This window comes from Schistocerca cancellata, chromosome 4 (assembly GCF_023864275.1).
Source record: "Schistocerca cancellata isolate TAMUIC-IGC-003103 chromosome 4, iqSchCanc2.1, whole genome shotgun sequence".
Taxonomy (NCBI): Eukaryota; Metazoa; Arthropoda; class Insecta; order Orthoptera; family Acrididae; genus Schistocerca; species Schistocerca cancellata.
Window position 1 is genome coordinate 729,394,463 of NC_064629.1, and position 18,620 is coordinate 729,413,082.

The 18,620-nt window shown below is 38.9% G+C and overlaps 1 protein-coding gene across 3 annotated transcripts in view; it reads left to right on the forward strand.

Annotated features, from left to right (window-relative positions):
- Positions 1 to 18,620, forward strand: part of LOC126184579 (steroidogenic acute regulatory protein-like) — a 143,869-nt gene that overhangs the window by 22,641 nt on the left and 102,608 nt on the right. The gene's annotated exons all lie outside the window — the stretch shown is intronic.

Here is an 18,620-nt window from a genome sequence, read left to right on the forward strand (position 1 = left end):
TGGACAGTACTTAAGCCTATAGTAGATGTTGATGGGAGAATGGTAGTTTTATTCCCTGTTTCAGTGTACAGTGACTGTAGGCTCATGCTAAAGGGTGAAGTGGCCTTTCACACATTTCTTGCTGTCCTTGCATGTCTAATAAACAGGTGTCTTGTGTTGACAAGAAACATCTACCAAAACTGTCTCAGTAGATTATTGATATGGTAATGTGTGTGTGTGAAACTTAAAAGGCCTTATGGAACTATAGAAGGTGAAGGTCACTGGAGCGACGTAAGGGAAAGTATACTGACAACCTTGTTGCGACACATGGCAGGGAGTTCTAAAAGCATGAGAGATATATTTACATGTGAGGTAATTGCCTACATAACAAAACGTGAATACCCAGCTACAGCAGATATGTGGACCGGTGATGCAAGAAGGACCCATTATCTAACATATATTATTTTATTGACTGTAACCTCAGATTCCTTGTTTTGTTTGTGGCCCAGTTTACAGATGAGCCAAAAATGGGCCCTAGCATTCAAAGTGAATTGGAGACAATTTATGTCTTTTGGTACCCAAGAGACTACTTTAAAGACATGACTTTTACAACTGATCAAGGTGCCATCATTATCGCAACACTGCATGATTATTCATGATTGAATTGTTCCTGCCATATGCTAAATATATTGGTTTGAAATGCTTTTAATGTGGAGTGTATATGCATCAGCTGTCAAGTTCATGCTGTTTTGACTGTTGCAAAACAAGTCAAGTACACAAAAAATAGTTGCTTTCTCAATGCTCGTGATAGAACTCTGGAACGGTCCATCAATACTCACTGGAATATGTATTTACTATATTGAAATCAGCAGAAAACCAGTATTTGACCTAGTGCAAACAGCTCTTTTATGAGGGAGAAACAGGATGGATTGAAGGACGTTATCATGATGATGAATGAACTAATTTCTCTTCTCATAGTACATATGTTCCTCTAATTCTTATACACATATCAAAAAAGTTTTGCATCACCTCGATTCTGAAAGTTCCGGAACCTGTACAGAAAATTGGAATAGAGATCAACATAAACATCATTTCTGCCCTTCTTATTGCTTATGAAAACCACACAGTGCGTGTTGTACCACCATACAGCGAGACCTTCAGTGGTGGTGTTCCAGATTGCTATACACACTGGTACCTCTAATACCCAGCAGCACATCCTCTTGCATTGATATATGCCTGTATTCGTCGTGGCATACTGTCTACTAGTTCATCAAGGCACTTTTGGTCCAGATTGTCCCTCTCCTCAACGGTGATTTGGCAACGATCACTCAGAGTGGTTGGTGGGTTGTGTCGTCCATAAACAGCCCTTTTCAATCTATCCTGGGCATGTTCAATAGGGTTCATGTCTGGAGAACATGCTGGTCACTCTAGTTGAGCCCTGTCGTTATCCTGAAGGAAGTCATTCACAAGATGTGCACGATGGAGACGCAAATTGTCGTCCATGAAGACAAATGCCTCACCAATATGCTGCTGATATGGTTGCACTATTGGCCGGAGGATGGCATTCACGTATCATACAGCCATTACGGTGCCTTCCATGACCACCAGTGGCGTACGTCGGCCCCACCCAACGCCACCCCAAAACATCAGGGAACCTCCACCTTGCTGCACTCACTAGACAGTGTGTCTAAGGCGTTCAGCCTGACCGCGTTGCCTCCAAACACGTCTCGGACTATTGTCTGGTTGAAGGTATATGCGACACTCATTTGTGAAGAGAATGTGATGCCAATCCTGAGTGGTCCATTTGGTGTATTGTTGGACCCATTTGTACCGCACTGCATGGTGTTATGGTTGCAAAGATGGACCTCGCCATGGATGTTGGGAGTGAAGTTGTGAATCATGCAGCCTATTGCACACCATTTGAGTCATAACACGATGTCCTGTGGCTGCATGAAAAGCATTGTCCAACATGGTGGCGTTGCTGTCGGGGTTCCTCGAGCTATAATCTGTTGGTAGCGGTCATCCACTGCAGCAGTAGCTGTTGGGCGGCCTGAGTGAGGCATGTCATCGACAGTTCCTTTCTCTCTGTATCTCCTCCATGTCTGAACAAGCTCACTTTGGTTCGCTCCAAAATGCCTACATGCTTCCCTTGTTGAGAGCTCTTCCTGGCACAAAGTAACAATGCAGATGTTATCAAACTGCAGTATTGACTGTCCAGGCATGGTTGAACTACAGACAACACAAACAGTGTACCTCCTTCCTGGTGGAATGACTGGAATTGTTTGGCTGTCGGACCCCCTCCGTCTAATAGGTGCTGCTCTTGCATGGTTGTTTACATCTTTGGTGGGGGGGGGGGGGGGGGGGGTTAGTGACATCTCTGAACAGTCAAAGGGACTGTGTCTTTGATAAAGTATCCACAGTCAACATCTATCTTCAGGAGTTCTGGGAACTGGGGTGATGCAAAACTTTTTGATGTGTGTACATCAGCATTTAATTTATAGTGAACATTTTAAAGGATGAGGGAGGTGCCCAAGGAATTAGAATTGGAGAAATCACTTACAGTACATCTTCTGTTGTGGAATGTGTTGACATTACAGCAATTTAGTCAGGCACTTTAGGATAGAGAAGCCCCTGAAATAGAGCCTTTATGCAAGTGTTTCAGATTTATACTTAGAAGGAAAGTTAATTGTTCAGGGGTACCATGAACTAACAGCTTTTCTGTGACCACCAATTCATCATCTAAAAATAATGTCTGAAAATAAGAGGCTTCAACTTGTGGCAGAGGCAAGAGATACAGTCAGTTTATTGCTATATTAACAGCACCCAGTAGCCATTTCCAGAGGGACCTGTCACCTTCCAGTCAAAATCAAGGTCGGTCACAGAAGTGAATATAGGCCTCATAGGGTCATATTGGTGTTCTCTTGCCTATAGAATAACCGAATATCTGAGAACACTCTTTAATATGTGAACAACCTTGATGCAGCCATGAAATTCTATGAAATAGTTCAAATATCTTCAACAACAGAACATTTGGTTTTATTTCCAGTACACTTTTATATTCACAACAGGATTCATATTGACACTGATTTGCAAAATGATGTGTTAAGAAGCTTTTGTACTTCCCCAATCAGGTAGAAAGCATTATGCTGAAAGAGGCATGTACGAGTCACAAAGAGGGAATTCTTTCATCAAATTTCACAAAATGTTCACTACCTGTGAATATAAGGAAGTTTGCTTAGTGGTCACATGTTGATGGTAGTCTTAACTCAACAGGTGAGTTGGAGAGGGATATAATTCAAAACTGCATAGTGTAACTGTGTAAGAAAATGTGGCTTCTTACTGAAAAACAACAGGCCAAAATTTTATGACACTCTGGAAGATAGCCAGAAAAAAATATTCTGCATACAATCATCCCGCTCAGATTCTGAAAGAAATTTTAGTTCCACTGGTTGTGTTCTCAACACAGAAATCACTTTTACACCTGGACAATGTTGATACTCTTCTTTTTATTCATGGTAGCTGCATCAGAGACAAACAAGTGAAGTATGCTGAAACTTTTTCTGCCCATTAATTTTCATTATCCATTGTTTGTACTTTTGAAAAAGTTTTTGTTTACTGCACATTTTGTTGCCTATGTTTGATTTAGCTATGCTATTTTTCAAATTAGCTTTGATTTATTGAAGTGAAATAAAACTCACTTTATTTCCAAATTAATATTTAGCAGCATGGGTGATGTTGGGAGCTTTTGTCAACTCAGTGTTATTCTCTTTTAAAGTTAGTATTTAGAAAAAATATCTTATTTTATTCACAATTATCGTGATTGCATTTGTTTTATATATGAGCCGTCAGGTTCTGAAAACATTCTTATCCACTTTTGGTCAAAACTGAGTTAGCAGTGGTTTCTTAAGTTACTCCATCCTGTCCACCATGTATTAATACATGATGTTCTAAACTATGTGACATCCCCTTCATTTTAAATTCTAAATATCTATGACTGTTCAACACACCATCTCAACCCATCATCATATCCACTAGCCTGTTGATTCCATTACCTGCATTGTTAATATTATCTCCAAAAACTGCCTCATTCCCACACAACCATATTTGATTTAAAAGATGGTGATTCCATAATGCTTGTTATTCATCAACATCAAGTTTATGGTAAGAATTAGTGTGTGTTAGAAAGTTTGTGAATATTTGCCATATTCAAGGAAGTGTGGAATGTGTAAGCTTCAAAAAACATCAAAGAAATTTGAATAGTGTACTCAGTTGTTGGCCTGTTCCTTCCTCCACCGGATTGTATATTCAGATGTATTGAAAAAGCAGCATGCAAGAAAGAAGTCATTGTTTGTCCAAATGAATAATGTCAACATTTTTGAATGAATGCACTGTCAAAAAATTAGGAAGTGATGCATGTAAAGTAAGAGACTGAAAAGAGCTAGCTAATGCAACACTGAAACATCCACTGCTTTTGCATTTCAAACACTCCAAGTGTAAATTTAATTACATCAAAAAAAGTAAATTTTCTGTTGTATTAAGGGGAGAAGTATCATACATGTCTGACATTTCAGTGTATCAGTCAATTATATTGGCATTGTTTGGCAACTCTGTTGTCATGACAATGATTTGCAGATGTAGGTCTGATTAGTCCTGCTAAATTTGCATGACTTTTTCCTTTCAGCTTGATGACTAATTTTCACATAATGTTTCACATTGAGTTAATAAAGTAAAGTTTTTTATTCCATAAAAGGTTGTTTCATGCATAAGCTTCTTCTTCTCTCACCTTCCATGTTGTGTGCTTTCTGTCATGTACGATTATTGTAATGAGTGTGTTTACTGCAGCAGTGGCTTGTCCATATAGTTGTAAAGTGCTCACTTTCTAAAACGGTAGTTGCTTTGGAAATCAGTTCCAATTTTGATGCAAAAGATCTCTTATCGCTTCCTTGTGCTGGTACTTTAATGGAGCTGCTATCTGTCACAAATAAGTGACAAATCTTAACACTTCAAGCCATACGTCTCCTAGCAGTATCACAGGTGTAGCCACTGTCGCTGTGCGAATAGCATCTTACATCACCAACAAAACAAGAGAAACTCTTAGAACAGATTTGAAGCAACTGTCAGTGGCAAGAATCTGAATTTTGGCCATCATCACGGTCACAAACAAGATGGCATAAATCACAGAGGCAATGAACAAGCTTGATTAGATTAGATTAGATTTACTTTCATTCCAATTCATCCGTAGTGAGGAGGTCCTCCAGGATGTGGAACAAGTCAGAAAAACAACAATACACGACAAATATTTACAACTAAAACAAGTAAGCTAATGTACCATTCCACAGGTCCCAAGTGGAATGATCGTCATTTTTTAATGAACACTAAGTTTCATTTTACAAATACTAATGCACTGAATTTAAAATAAAAAAGTTTTTTATTTATTTATAAGGTAATAAACATGTAATACAACTACTGTAATACTTATTTACAATGAACACATTACTGCACTGAAATGGTGCAGAAGTTAGATTACACACACACACACACACACACACACACACACGCACACACAAATTTTCAATGAACACATTACTGCACTGAAATTGTGCAGAAGTTATGTTGTACTTATATACAAATCAGTTGGTTTTACTAAGAAATTCATCAATGGAGTAGAAGGAGTTGGCCACCAATAAATCCTTTAGGCTTCTCTTAAACTGAATTTCATTGGTTGTTAAGCTTTTTATGGCTGCTGGCAAGTTATTGAAAATGTGTGTTCCTGAATAATGCACACCTTTTTGTACAAGAGTGACTTTAAATCCTTGTGAAGATCATTCTTATTTCTAGTACTGATTCCATGAATTGAGCTGTTGGTTTGAAAAAGTGATATATTTTTAATGACAAATTTCATTAAGGAATAAATATATTGGGAAGCAGTAGTTAGTATCCCTAGTTCCCTAAACAGGCTTCTGCAGGATGTTCTTGAGTTCACACCACATATAACTCTTACTGCACGTTTTTGTGCCCGGAAAACTTTAGCTTGGCTTGATGAATTACCCCAAAAAATAATCCCATATGACATTATGGAATGAAAGTAAGCATAGTATGCCAGCTTTTTCATTTTTATATCCCCTATGCCTGACAAAATTCGCATTGCAAACAGAGATTTGTTAAGACGCTTCAGCAGTTCTGTGGTGTGCTCCTCCCAGTTGAATTTATTATCAAGCTGTAATCCCAAGAATTTAACACTGTCCACTTCTTCTATCTTCTTGTCATCATATGTTAGACATATACTCTTGGGACACCCCTTACAAGTTCTGAACTGCATGTAGTGTGTTTTTTCAAAGTTTAGTGACAAAGAATTGGCTAGGAACCAGTGAGTAATGTCCACAAATATTTTATTGGCTGATCTTTCTAAGACTACACTTGATTTGCTATTTATTGCAATGTTTGTATCATCGGCAAACAAAACAAACTTGGCATCTGGTAATGTTACTGACGAAAGGTCATTGATATACACAAGAAAAAGTAAGGGCCCCAAAATGGAACCTTGTGGGACCCCACATGTAATTAGTTCCCAGTTGGATGATGCCTGATAGCTTGATACATGTCTCTTTCCTAATAACACCCTTTGTTTCCTGCCAGAGATATAAGATTTGAACCATTTTGCAGCATTTCCCGTTACACTATAATATTCTAGTTTACTTAAAAGGATATTGCGATTTACACAGTCAAATGCCTTTGACAGATCACAAAATATACCAGTTGCCTGCAATTTTTTGTCTAATGAATTAAGCACATTTTCACTGTAAGTGTAGATAGCCTTCTCAATATCAGAACCTTTTAGAAATCCAAACTGTGACTTTGACAGTATGTCATTTGAGATAAGATGGTTATAAAGACGACTGTACATTACTTTTTCGAAAATTTTTGAGAATGCTGGCAACAGTGAAATTGGACGGAAATTTGATGCTATTTCTTTATCTCCCTTCTTAAACAGTGGCTTAACTTCAGCATATTTCAGCCACTCAGGAAATATTCCACTGATAAATGACTGGTTACACAGGTAGCTTAATATGTTACTTTGCTCAGAATCACATTCTTTAATTAACTTTGTTGATATTTCATCATACCCACTAGATGTTTTTGATTTTAAAGATTTTATGATGGGCATTATTTCTGTTGGGGTAGTGAGGGTCAAATTCATATTATGGAAGTTACTTGATATGTCTGGTCTAAGGTAATCCATAGCAGCATCTACTGAACCTGACAACCCCATCTTTTCAGTAACAGTTATAAAATGTTTGTTAAAAAGTTCTGCAACACTATACACATCTGTCACCAATGTATCATTTACTCTTAATGCTATTTGTTCCTCTTCATGTCTGGTTCTACCGGTCTCCTCCTTCACTATATCCCATATTGTCTTTATTTTGTTATCTGATACGACTATCTTTTCCTTGTAATATATTTGCTTTGCCATCCGTATTACAGTCTTTAATATTTTGCAGTATTTCTTGTAATGTGCTATAGCATCAACATTGGAACTGTTTCGGATTGACAGATACAGTTTTCTTTTTGTTTTACAAGATACCCCTATTCCTCGAGTAATCCATGGCTTCTTTGTAGACTTTGCTCTAACCTTGGTAAGTTTTGGGGGAAAGCAGTGTTCGAATAAGGTAAGCACTTTGTTAGCAAAAATGTTATATTTTTCATTCATGCCATGAGCACTGTAAACATGAGTCCAGTGAATGTCTCTGAGGAGTGTCCTAAAATAATCAATTTTTGGCTTACTGATTACCCTCTTGAGCTCAGATTTAACAGATTTTATATCCTGTTCAGTATTAACATTTAACAGAAGGAACTGCATGTCATGGTCTGAGAGGCCATTGACTATTGGTTTTGTAATATAATTTTGTTCATTGGACTTTTCTATAAAGATATTATCAATGACTGTTTGTGAGCAAGTGGCTATCCTAGTGGGGAACTTTACAGTGGGAATTAAGTTGAATGACAGTGTTACTAACTCAAATAAGTTCTTATTGGAGAGTCTTTAAGGAAATCTACATTGAAATCACCAGCAACCACTATTTCTTTGTTTTTGGTTGTTAAATGGGCCAGTACAGCTTCAAGGTGGTTTACAAACAGATTAAAGTTACCTGCAGGTGCTCGATATACACTTAATATTATGAAGGATTTTTTGTGAAATTCTAATTCTGTTGCACATGCTTCCATATGTTGTTCTAGGCAAAATTTATGAATGTCTATGTTCTTAAATTTATGACAGTTCCTGATGAATGTGGCAACTCCTCCTTTCTCCATTTCTGATCTACAAAAGTGAGATGCTAACCTAAACCCTGTAACACTTAAATGTTCTATACCAGTGGTCACATGATGTTCGGAGAGGCAGATTATGTCAGCTGGGTTTGAAGACTCTAATTCATCTATGCAGATAGTTAATTCATTAATTTTATTTCTCAGTCCTCGAATATTTTGATGCAATAAAGGTAGCTGACATTTCATATTGACTGAGTTAAAATTGGGTGGAGTTAAAATATCTGCTGACAGTTGAAAATTCTTAACCAATGGCTGTTTATGCTGATGTAATAAGCTGGAATTATGTTTTTTGATTTCTTTCTCAAACTGAAGGTTTGTCTCAGTTCTAACCTCTCTTAAAATTTGCTTTCTTTCTGTCCTCCCTACCCTAAAAAAGGGTCTTTGCTGAATCCTATAACCACTGGTATTTTACCACTCATGACAGTGCCTCCCCCCTTTAACTTTCCTGCTATTTCCCCAGCCAATTTACCCTTCCCCTTCCTGTTGAGGTGAAGGCCATGCCTAGTATAATCCCACCTATTGAGAGAATCAACATGAACCACACCAATGTGTGACCCCGCACCCAACATGAGCAGCCGTTCCAGCTCCAAATTAACTCTCTTGACAGAAGAGTTCAAATGAGGTCGGTCATGGCACCCAAGAACAGATACAGGGTGTTTCAAAAATGACCGGTATATTTGAAACGGCAATAAAAACTAAACGAGCAGCGATAGAAATACACCATTTGTTGCAATATGCTTGGGACAACAATACATTTTCAGGCAGACAAACTTTCGAAATTACAGTAGTTACAATTGTCAACAACAGATGGCGCTGCGGTCTGGGAAACTCTATAGTATGATATTTTCCACATATCCACCATGCGTAGCAATAATATGGCGTAGTCTCTGAATGAAATTACCCGAAACCTTTGACAACGTGTCTGGCGGAATGGCTTCACATGCAGATGAGATGTACTGCTTCAACTGTTCAATTGTTTCTGGATTCTGGCGGTACACCTGGTCTTTCATGTGTCCCCACAGAAAGAAGTCACAGGGGTTCATGTCTGGCGAATAGGGAGGCCAATCCACGCCGCCTCCTGTATGTTTCGGATAGCCCAAAGCAATCACACGATCATCGAAATATTCGTCCAGGAAATTAAAGACGTCGGCCGTGCGATGTGGCCGGGCACCATCTTGCATAAACCACGAGATGTTCGCATTGTCGTCTAAGGCAGTTTGTACCGCCACAAATTCATGAAGAATATCCAGATAGCGTGATGCAGTAATCGTTTCAGATCTGAAAAATGGGCCAATGATTCCTTTGGAAGAAATGGCGGCCCAGACCAGTACTTTTTGAGGATGCAGGGACGATGGGACTGCAACATGGGGCTTTTCGGTTCCCCATATGCGCCAGTTCTGTTTATTGATGAAGCCGTCCAGGTAAAAATAAGCTTCGTCAGTAAACCAAATGCTGCCCACATGCATATCGCCGTCATCAATCCTGTGCACTGTATCGTTAATGAATGTGTCTCGTGCAGCAATGGTAGCGGCGCTGAGGGGTTGCCGCGTTTGAATTTTGTATGGATAGAGGTGTAAACTCTGGCGCATGAGACGATACGTGGACGTTGGCGTCATTTGGACCGCAGATGCAACACGGCGAACGGAAACCCGAGGCCGCTGTTGGATCACCTGCTGCACTAGCTGCGCGTTGCCCTCTGTGGTTGCCGTCCGCGGTCGCTCTACCTTTCCAGCATGTTCATCCATCACGTTCCCAGTCCATTGAAATTTTTCAAACAGATCCTTTATTGTATCGCTTTTCGGTCCTTTGGTTACATTAAACCTCCGTTTAAAACTTCGTCTTGTTGCAACAACACTGTGTTCTAGACGGTGGAATTCCAACACTAGAAAAATCCTCTGTTCTAAGGAATAAACCATGTTGTCCACAGCACACTTGCACGTTGTGAACAGCACACGCTTACAGCAGAAAGACGACGTACAGAATGGCGCACCCACAGACTGCGTTGTCTTCTATATCTTTCACATCACTTGCAGCGCCATCTGTTGTTGAAAATTGTAACTACTGTCATTTCGAAAGTTTGTCCGCTTGAAAATGTACTGTTGTCCCAAGCATATTGCAACAAACGGTGTATTTCTATCGCTGCTCGTTTAGTTTTTATTGCCGTTTCAAATATACCGGTCATTTTTGAAACACCCTGTACAAACTCAACACTTGTATGCCTCGATGCTGATGCAATCTTCACCAGGTCACACTCTATACTGTACCCAGGATCTCTGTCAATACTGTTACCTGCCCCACCCACTATAACCACGGTGTCTTCCTTAGTGAAATCTTTGCAAAGTGATCCTAAATCCTCTGTCACCTCCTCCAGACCAGCACTAGGTTATAAAAAAATTGGTGACCTGGTATTCTGATCCTAGTTCATCCTGCAAAAGTTGGCCAACACCTCTTCCATGGGAACTACCTAACAACAACACTTTCTTTCTCTTTACTGATTTCCCTACATTCTTACTTTTCAATTTGCTGCTGAAAGTTTGTTGTGCCCTGTCTACACCTGCAACTGCTTGAGGCTCACCAGCTTCTAACTGAAGCAACAGGTCAAACCTATTTTCCACATTCACCATAAAGCTGTCAGACAAAGTTCTAGGCCTGTTCCGCCTGTTGCCACTTCCCACCTCTCTTTACCCTTCTCCCTCCTTAACCTGTCAAGATCTTCCCTGGCCTTGTCTAACTCAGCCTGAAGGGCGACAATTTTCCCCTCCTGTTCTAGTATCTTCCTATCTCTACTACAAATCCTACAAAACCACTGATGAGTCTCATTTACTTCCCCTATTCCCACGCCACTACAGTCACCCACATGGAAAAAACTACAGCACCCATCACACCAAAGCCCCGACCTAACAATTCTACGGCAAGTCAAGCACTTTTCACTCATGATAAACGTAATAGTTTATTAAGAATAAGTCAGTTAAATTACAGATAAACACGAAAATATGGTTACACAAATTTGGCCTATACGCAACTGTGTGTAAACAAAAACAAAAGTGCAAAGTTTCTGAAACAACAACTTAAACTTTACGCTACTTTCCGGAAATGCTAGTTAAATAATGAAGAGGTATGCTAAGTTAAATTGCTGGAGAGAGCAAGGAACAACTAAACGAAATTCTATAGATTTGCTGCAGCAGAACGTAAACAGAAAATATGACTGTACGGTCTTTTCGCGTTTTCTGCTATATTATGTAAAAAAAAATGAAACCTTTAATGGTACACTTAAACGGCACACTAATACACCCATTTACCATGTAATCAGTACTAATCTATATGTTTTATAATCTAAAATGACTTATCTTTACGAGAACACCAAAACTCGCGCTAGTCACCTAGCTTGTTAGGATGCATTACCCGTGGTGGATCTGGAGATGGAAAATGTAGGAAAATGCACAACAGCACAGTTGCCTATTTCTTCTTCTTTGTTTCTGCTTAAGTAGTCATACGTTCAGTTTTTACCTGTGAATCCACAGTTTGATTTATTACTGTTTGGCATTGATTTACTAGTCTATTACCCATAATTCTCCATATTTTGGTGGTATTTGTGATATTCTAGTTGTGTAAGACCAGACATAGATACAATCTGTTTGAGGTGAACAGTGCATAGTATCTTAAGATTTCTTGACATTTTAGACAGGGTCATTTTGCATGCATTTTTAGTTTTGTTAAAATAAGTACCCATCACAGGCTGAACAAGATAAGTGTGCAATTCATTTGTATTTTTCACTGGTGTAGTCTGATGTTGATTTAAAGCCATCCCCTAGCTCAGTGCCCGGTAGCACAGCTCCACCGAGGGCTAGTTGGAGCAGGTTGTGGATAGCAGTGAGGACATTGTGAGCTGTCCATTAAGTTCTCCATATTACTAGTGGAGTTGAGACTTGGCAGTATTGCTGATGATTTTTGGCATCTTGTGATCATTCACTCACTTTTGGGATTGGTGCTGAGTGATCCTGCTAAATTCTCAAATATGCTCTTATCGTATTGAGCCAGTGATATGAAAAGTCATCGTTTTTATATGACACTGATATCGTAAATTTAATTTTTTGACCTAGGAAGGTAAATCCACTGTAAAATTTCAGTTGATTTTGTACTTTGTTGTGAACTGTCTTACTATGACCAGAGCAATGGCAGAGCACTAAATGAAGCAGTGTCATATTTACTCTGTGGCGCAATGCTCACCTCATAATCTAAGGCAAGGGTAGTTGTTGGTTCAGATCTTGTTGGACTAACAATGTGTATGACGTCTGTTTTTTTTCTTTTTCTCTGAAAATAGCCCAAGTAGAATTCAGTAATAAAATGCTAAGAAAACATTTGAGTTGAGCCAACTTGAACGTTCAGCCTATTTTTATTTGTAATTGTCAGCTCCTTCTATAATGCAATAAACTTAATTTGTTATTAGTTTGTTATTGTTACTGTTTTTATTGTTATTTATTAAAACGCAAGAGCTTTCTTATCCGTATTTGGTACCAGTGCTTACGACCAGTAAATCTGAAAGAAGGGAATGTTGGATGTTTTGCCACACAGAATGCACACATTTACCTTTGCGTGTCGTTTCTAGGGCAAACAACAATGGGAGGCCAGTGGTGCAGGCAGAACTCTACAAAAATTTCTTTTGATTTAACACTGTGACAGCACATGAATTTATGTCTTAATATATTACACAAAAAATGAAGCTAGAGTCAGTTATGGATTTGTGACCATAATGATGGTTTACCATTGGCTCAGCTGCTGGTTATAGTGTTGAAACTGTAAATAGAAGATTGTGTTTGATAATTTTGTTCTGCTGCTGTTCAAATGAGTTATACCAATGGATAAATTAGGGTTTCTTGTTACTTTTATTTACACAACTGCATAAACTAACATGGAAATTCTGGGTAATGAGCCTCGATCCAATACCTCAAGGGAGCAGACATATTGGTCTGCTTTAGAAGTACTAAGCAACAACACACTAAAAAAGAGACTCGAAAGATTTGAAGGAACCATCTGTGGTATGCTTTTGGTTTCTTTCTATCATTTATGGGCCAGACAAGAAGGGAACATTACAAAAGCAATGAACAGGCAAGTTAGTGTGCATTATATGTGTAGCTCTCAAAATGAATATCTTACGAAGACATAGAATTACATGGTGCCCACATTTACAGTTTTATTTCTGTGTTAATGAACATAATTTTCAGTTTCTTCTCTTCTGAATCCTCAGGTTACTATGTGGCATCGAATAATTAGTTAACTGCATTTATTCCTGCTTCCACCCCCACCAACATACTTCTGCATTCTCATGGTAGTCAGGAAATTCTACTTATATGTGGCACAACCAAGTCTGCACAGTTGATTTTTGAGTTGCAAAGTAATAATAATAATGTCATGTGACGAGGGCATCCCGTCGGGTAGACGGCTCGCCTGGTGCAAGTCTTTCGATTTGACGCCACTTCGGCGACTTGCGTGTCGATGGGGATGAAATGATGATGATTAGGACAACACAACACCCAGTCCCTGAGCGGAGAAAATCTCCGACCCAGCCGGGAATTGAACCCGGGCCCTTAGGATTGACAGTCTGTCGCGCTGACTACTCAGCTACTGGGGGCGGACAGTTGCAAAGTGTTTTATATCTTACTGTTTTGTGACATGGGAGAAGGTTGATTTCCAATTATTTTATTCCACTGAAATGATTTTTCATTGCAAACTATCAAAGAAAGGGTTTTACTCACCTGTATTTTGGGGATTGTAAACATGATGGAAAATTATATACCTGAATATTTCACATGCCATATGTTGCCGGAGCGGAAGCTAACATCACTAGCTTTGCCAGCCCCATGCTGGAATTATGTAACACCAGCATTAACAGCTCCCTTCTGCACCGGAAAGCTTTATAAATGAGGAATTCTAGATTAAATGTAATTGAATGCCTTACATATAGGTAGATTAAAAGTAACGTTAGAAAGTATCAGAAGATAACCCTGCATAAAAACCGAATGTGCTTGCACCTCTCCTGTGAGAAGCCATGTAAGAAAAGCACAACAAGCACCTGTGACAGTGCATTTACTTTCATTTGGGTTCTGAACTGTTCCACTAAATTCACTTGGCATTCCCTTTTCACTTTGGTGACTTATTCTATGTAATGCTCGTGTAAGATGAGCACTGAGACAGAAAATTTATTTTTATACTCGAGGAATGCCACACTTCACATAAGCAACAACTGTTCTTATTTTTAACATAGCGTTATGATGCTATATGACCCATATTCCGATGAGAGAAACCAGCTGGCAGCAGCATCGCATTAGCTCAGTGGTTCCATGCATATTGTGATACAAGGGCAGCATGAGTTCTCAGTTGTAATCAAGGTGAATATCAGTGCACTCTAGATTCTTATTTTCTCTTTTTATTTAATGGAGCTCCAAATTGTTAGAAGAAATTCTTTAACAAGAGCTGAAGAAAACCTGTACACATTGTCTTCTCACAAGTTCAACTCGGTAAGCTTTGTTAATGGTGACAGATGCCTGCTTTGTGATAACCAAGCTTCCTCTAAACAAATGTCTCTGTAGAACTTTGACTCAACTGTCAATGACATGAATTTGAGTTTAGTTTATTACGTGGGATGCACATTTCAGTGGATTATTTATGAGGTGAATATAGTTCCTCTGTGCTAAATCTGTGAAATAGCAATTAGGCACCTCTTTAGATATTTGCTGACAGCAGTATTAGTGACTTCCTTCCTCTCTGGGTAGCTTCAAAAATGGGCAATTTTGTTGATTTGAATGTAATTCAATACCTTAAATATCACTTTTGATCAGTGACATTAAACAACACAATGGAGTATTTTGACTGGATTACAGCATAAAATTAGTTCTGAGCCATACTCATATCTTGCATATTAGTGTAATACTATGCTCATCGTATAAAAACGGTCGTTTGCCTCTGTTGCCATCGAGTGTGTAATGCAAATCAGACATTTTTTGTGGAGCATCACTCAACAGCAGTAAACCGTTTTATATTCTCCAAAGTGATGAACTGTAGCTGTCACTTTCAACATAGGGTGAGGCAGCACAGCTCTGCCATGCCAGCAATTGCCAGATGCCAGCAAATGGGATCTGGAGAGGTCTGACGCATGCCACATTCAGAAGCAGACAGTCTGCTGAGAAATCTTTCACAAAAATATTATTGGTGTATCAGAAAGTGGAATACAGTGTAGCTGCGTTACCATTACACTCAGAACTTTAGCTATAAAAATTTAGGCAACAAGTGGTTTTGATCATGAGGCATTGCATTCAAACGGTGTGCTATTTACTGCTAGACCATGGTTGTAGATATAGCTTAACAACTTGAACAGCAGACAAGACTACTTCCAGGAACTGCTGTGGCCTACATTGTTGCCAGATTGTGCAGATAGCCAGACTTTTCAGCGTGGCCAGTTTGTCACCTGTCACAATTGGCACGGACTTAGACTCTATGGCGGTTGGCTGCTGGCCATGTCTTATGTCAATGAGTGTAGATGTCTGTAGTCTTGGAACATACTGAAATCTCCATGTCACAGTATCATGGTATCACAGTAATGTTGCAAAGCGATGTAAATGGAATGAGCGTGTGAGGATTGTGGTCAACATTGGTTTATTGGGAGAATTGTGGGAAAGTGTGGTTCATCTGTAAAGGAGACTGCATATATGGCGCTAGTGCAAAATATTCTTGAGTATGGCTCAAACGTTTGGGGGCTGTAAAGGAAGACATCAAAGCAATTCGGAGGTGGTCTGCTAGATTTGTTACTGGTAGGTTTGAACAACATGTATTGTAGAGATGCTTCAGGAACTCAAATGGGAATCCCCGGAGAGAAGGCGACATTCTTTTTGAGGAACACATTGAGAAAATTTAGAGAACCAGCATTTGAGAGTGACTACATAATGATTCTACTGCCTCCAACATACATTGCACGTAAGGACTATGAACTTAAGATTTGAGAACGTAGGGCTCGTAAGAAGGCATATAGACAGTCATTTTTCCCTCGTTATGTTAGCGCATGCAACGGAAAAGGAAATTAGTAGTAATGGCACGGGATACCCTTGCGATGCTTTGTACGGTGGATTTGCAGAGTATTGATGTAGATGTGGCTGCTAGAGGAGCTTAGACAAAATGAACTGCATCATTTGGCTCCTCTAGGAGTATGCTGTGAGACTGTTCTCTGGGGATTTCAATGTGTACCAGGACTGCAGACATGTACCTGCAAACAAATGAAAATTAATTATGTAACCTTATTTTTTTGAGGTTACAGTCAAAACTTTATGATTATATGTTGTATAAGCACAGCTGCTGCAGTACAAGCATGAAAAGACACACCTGGGAAATATGCAGTGCGGTGTCCTTCTAAGATTGACTTGAATAGTTGGAACTACAGAAACAGAAACATTATTAGAAATTCTGGGATTAAATCTGGCAATATAACTGTCATGTACAGAGTAGCATGTTACTGATTGTAGGAAGGTGACATTGTGAAAGTGATACAGATTATTGGGGGCCACATGACGAATGTAATTCATTTGAAGTACTGGAAAACTGGACGGTGACAAGGGTACCAAGAAAATTACACTGGATGTAATGCTTGTGAAATGTTCCCAGACATTTTTTATGCATGGATCTACGCCATATTAACCCAAACAGAGGCAGGATCCCTCTCATAATGGGACAGGGACAGTATCCTCCCAATCTGTTTGGAACTACAGAAGACAATCATATAAATCTGAATATGGCATATTAAAGCATTCTCTGAAAAGTGATAGCAGGGGCAACAACAGTGTTGTGGACCTCTGCAGTGAATTTAGAAATTCTGGTATATGGGCCCGGCCCCTATAAATGAGACTGCCAACCAAAATTTCCACAGGGAACTGTTAAGGTTTCAAACAATGAAGCACTTCTCTGGTTACTTCAGTTCTGTGTTCATGATATTGCAGTTTCTTGCTTTGGTTTCCATGAGAACCTACAAACTATGTGTCTTCTGGAGGTGTTGAGTTTATGGCATTCAGACAGAACTCGTGCATTGTGCATTATCATCCTCACATGCAGACTAAGTAAGAGATAACTTTCCCAACTCTAGTAGTTCTTAGGGATACTTGCCATGTCATTATCCGAGGGAAATTTCTCGTAATGATATCATTGTATAAAACACTCTTGATTTTCTTGCCACATAAAATCAGATTTGATGTGGCAAGAAAACTTAGAATGTTTATCACCAGGTCATTGTATGGCATAGTGCTTTCTATCCTTTCTTCATCCTGGCTATTTGTCAGCACACTGCAGCTTCATGCTGAGACTAAAATACACCAAAAAGAAGTATTAAACATGGCTGTGATCTAGTAACTGTACAAGTCTGAAGAGGCTGAAAAAATAAAAAAAATCAGCCAACCAGTTGCAGACCAAAGGTTTATTTAACCCTTGACCTAGGTTTTTGATATTTATAAAAATATATTCATCAGTTGGAGTGGGCCTTGGTACATCGCATGGTTGTAAATTACATTAACTGAAGTTGAGCAGCTCTTGTATATAAAATTGATATAAAAACCAGAAACATCACATGCCATGGCTGAAGATAGTAGCCAGATTACACTGCGTGTATGCAGAGTAAATGCTCAAATGTATTTGCCCACTGGTAAAGGCTCTTGTCTACATAAACATTATAACAGGAGTCCATGTGATGTTTCTGGTGACGAGCTGTTCAGCTTCATCTAATACAGTTTACCACCACATGATGTAACAAGGCCCACCCCTTCTGAAGAAGTTATTTTTGTAAATATTGAGACCTAGAGCAAGGGATAAATAAACCTTTGGTTGCAACTAGTTGGCTGATATATTTTTTTTTTCAACCTCGTCCATGAAGTATCATATAAATGTGAAGTAGTGTGCTGTGACTCAAGTATTACTGAGGGCACACGCAGCTGGAAGGCAATTGCATTTAAGTTCAGTTTTGAAAACTGTTGAGGGCTCTTAGGTATTATGTTGCAACATTATTTCATGTTTTTTTATCTCATTTTAATTTTTACTTTATTTCTGTCCCTCTGTGTTTTGGTTTTGTATGAAGTTGAATATTATTGTAATATTTGTCAATTATATACTGCTGTTAACACACATTGAAAATAAGGATGTATTATACAGTGTGTTGCAGCCAAAGAGGAAATAATGCAATTTTTTGTCCCCAGTAATTAAAAATGATTAATGACCCCTTTTAACATCTTTTGGATAACTGCACACACTGTTGAAGGGGTAGTTGCAAATGTGGATTGTATCTA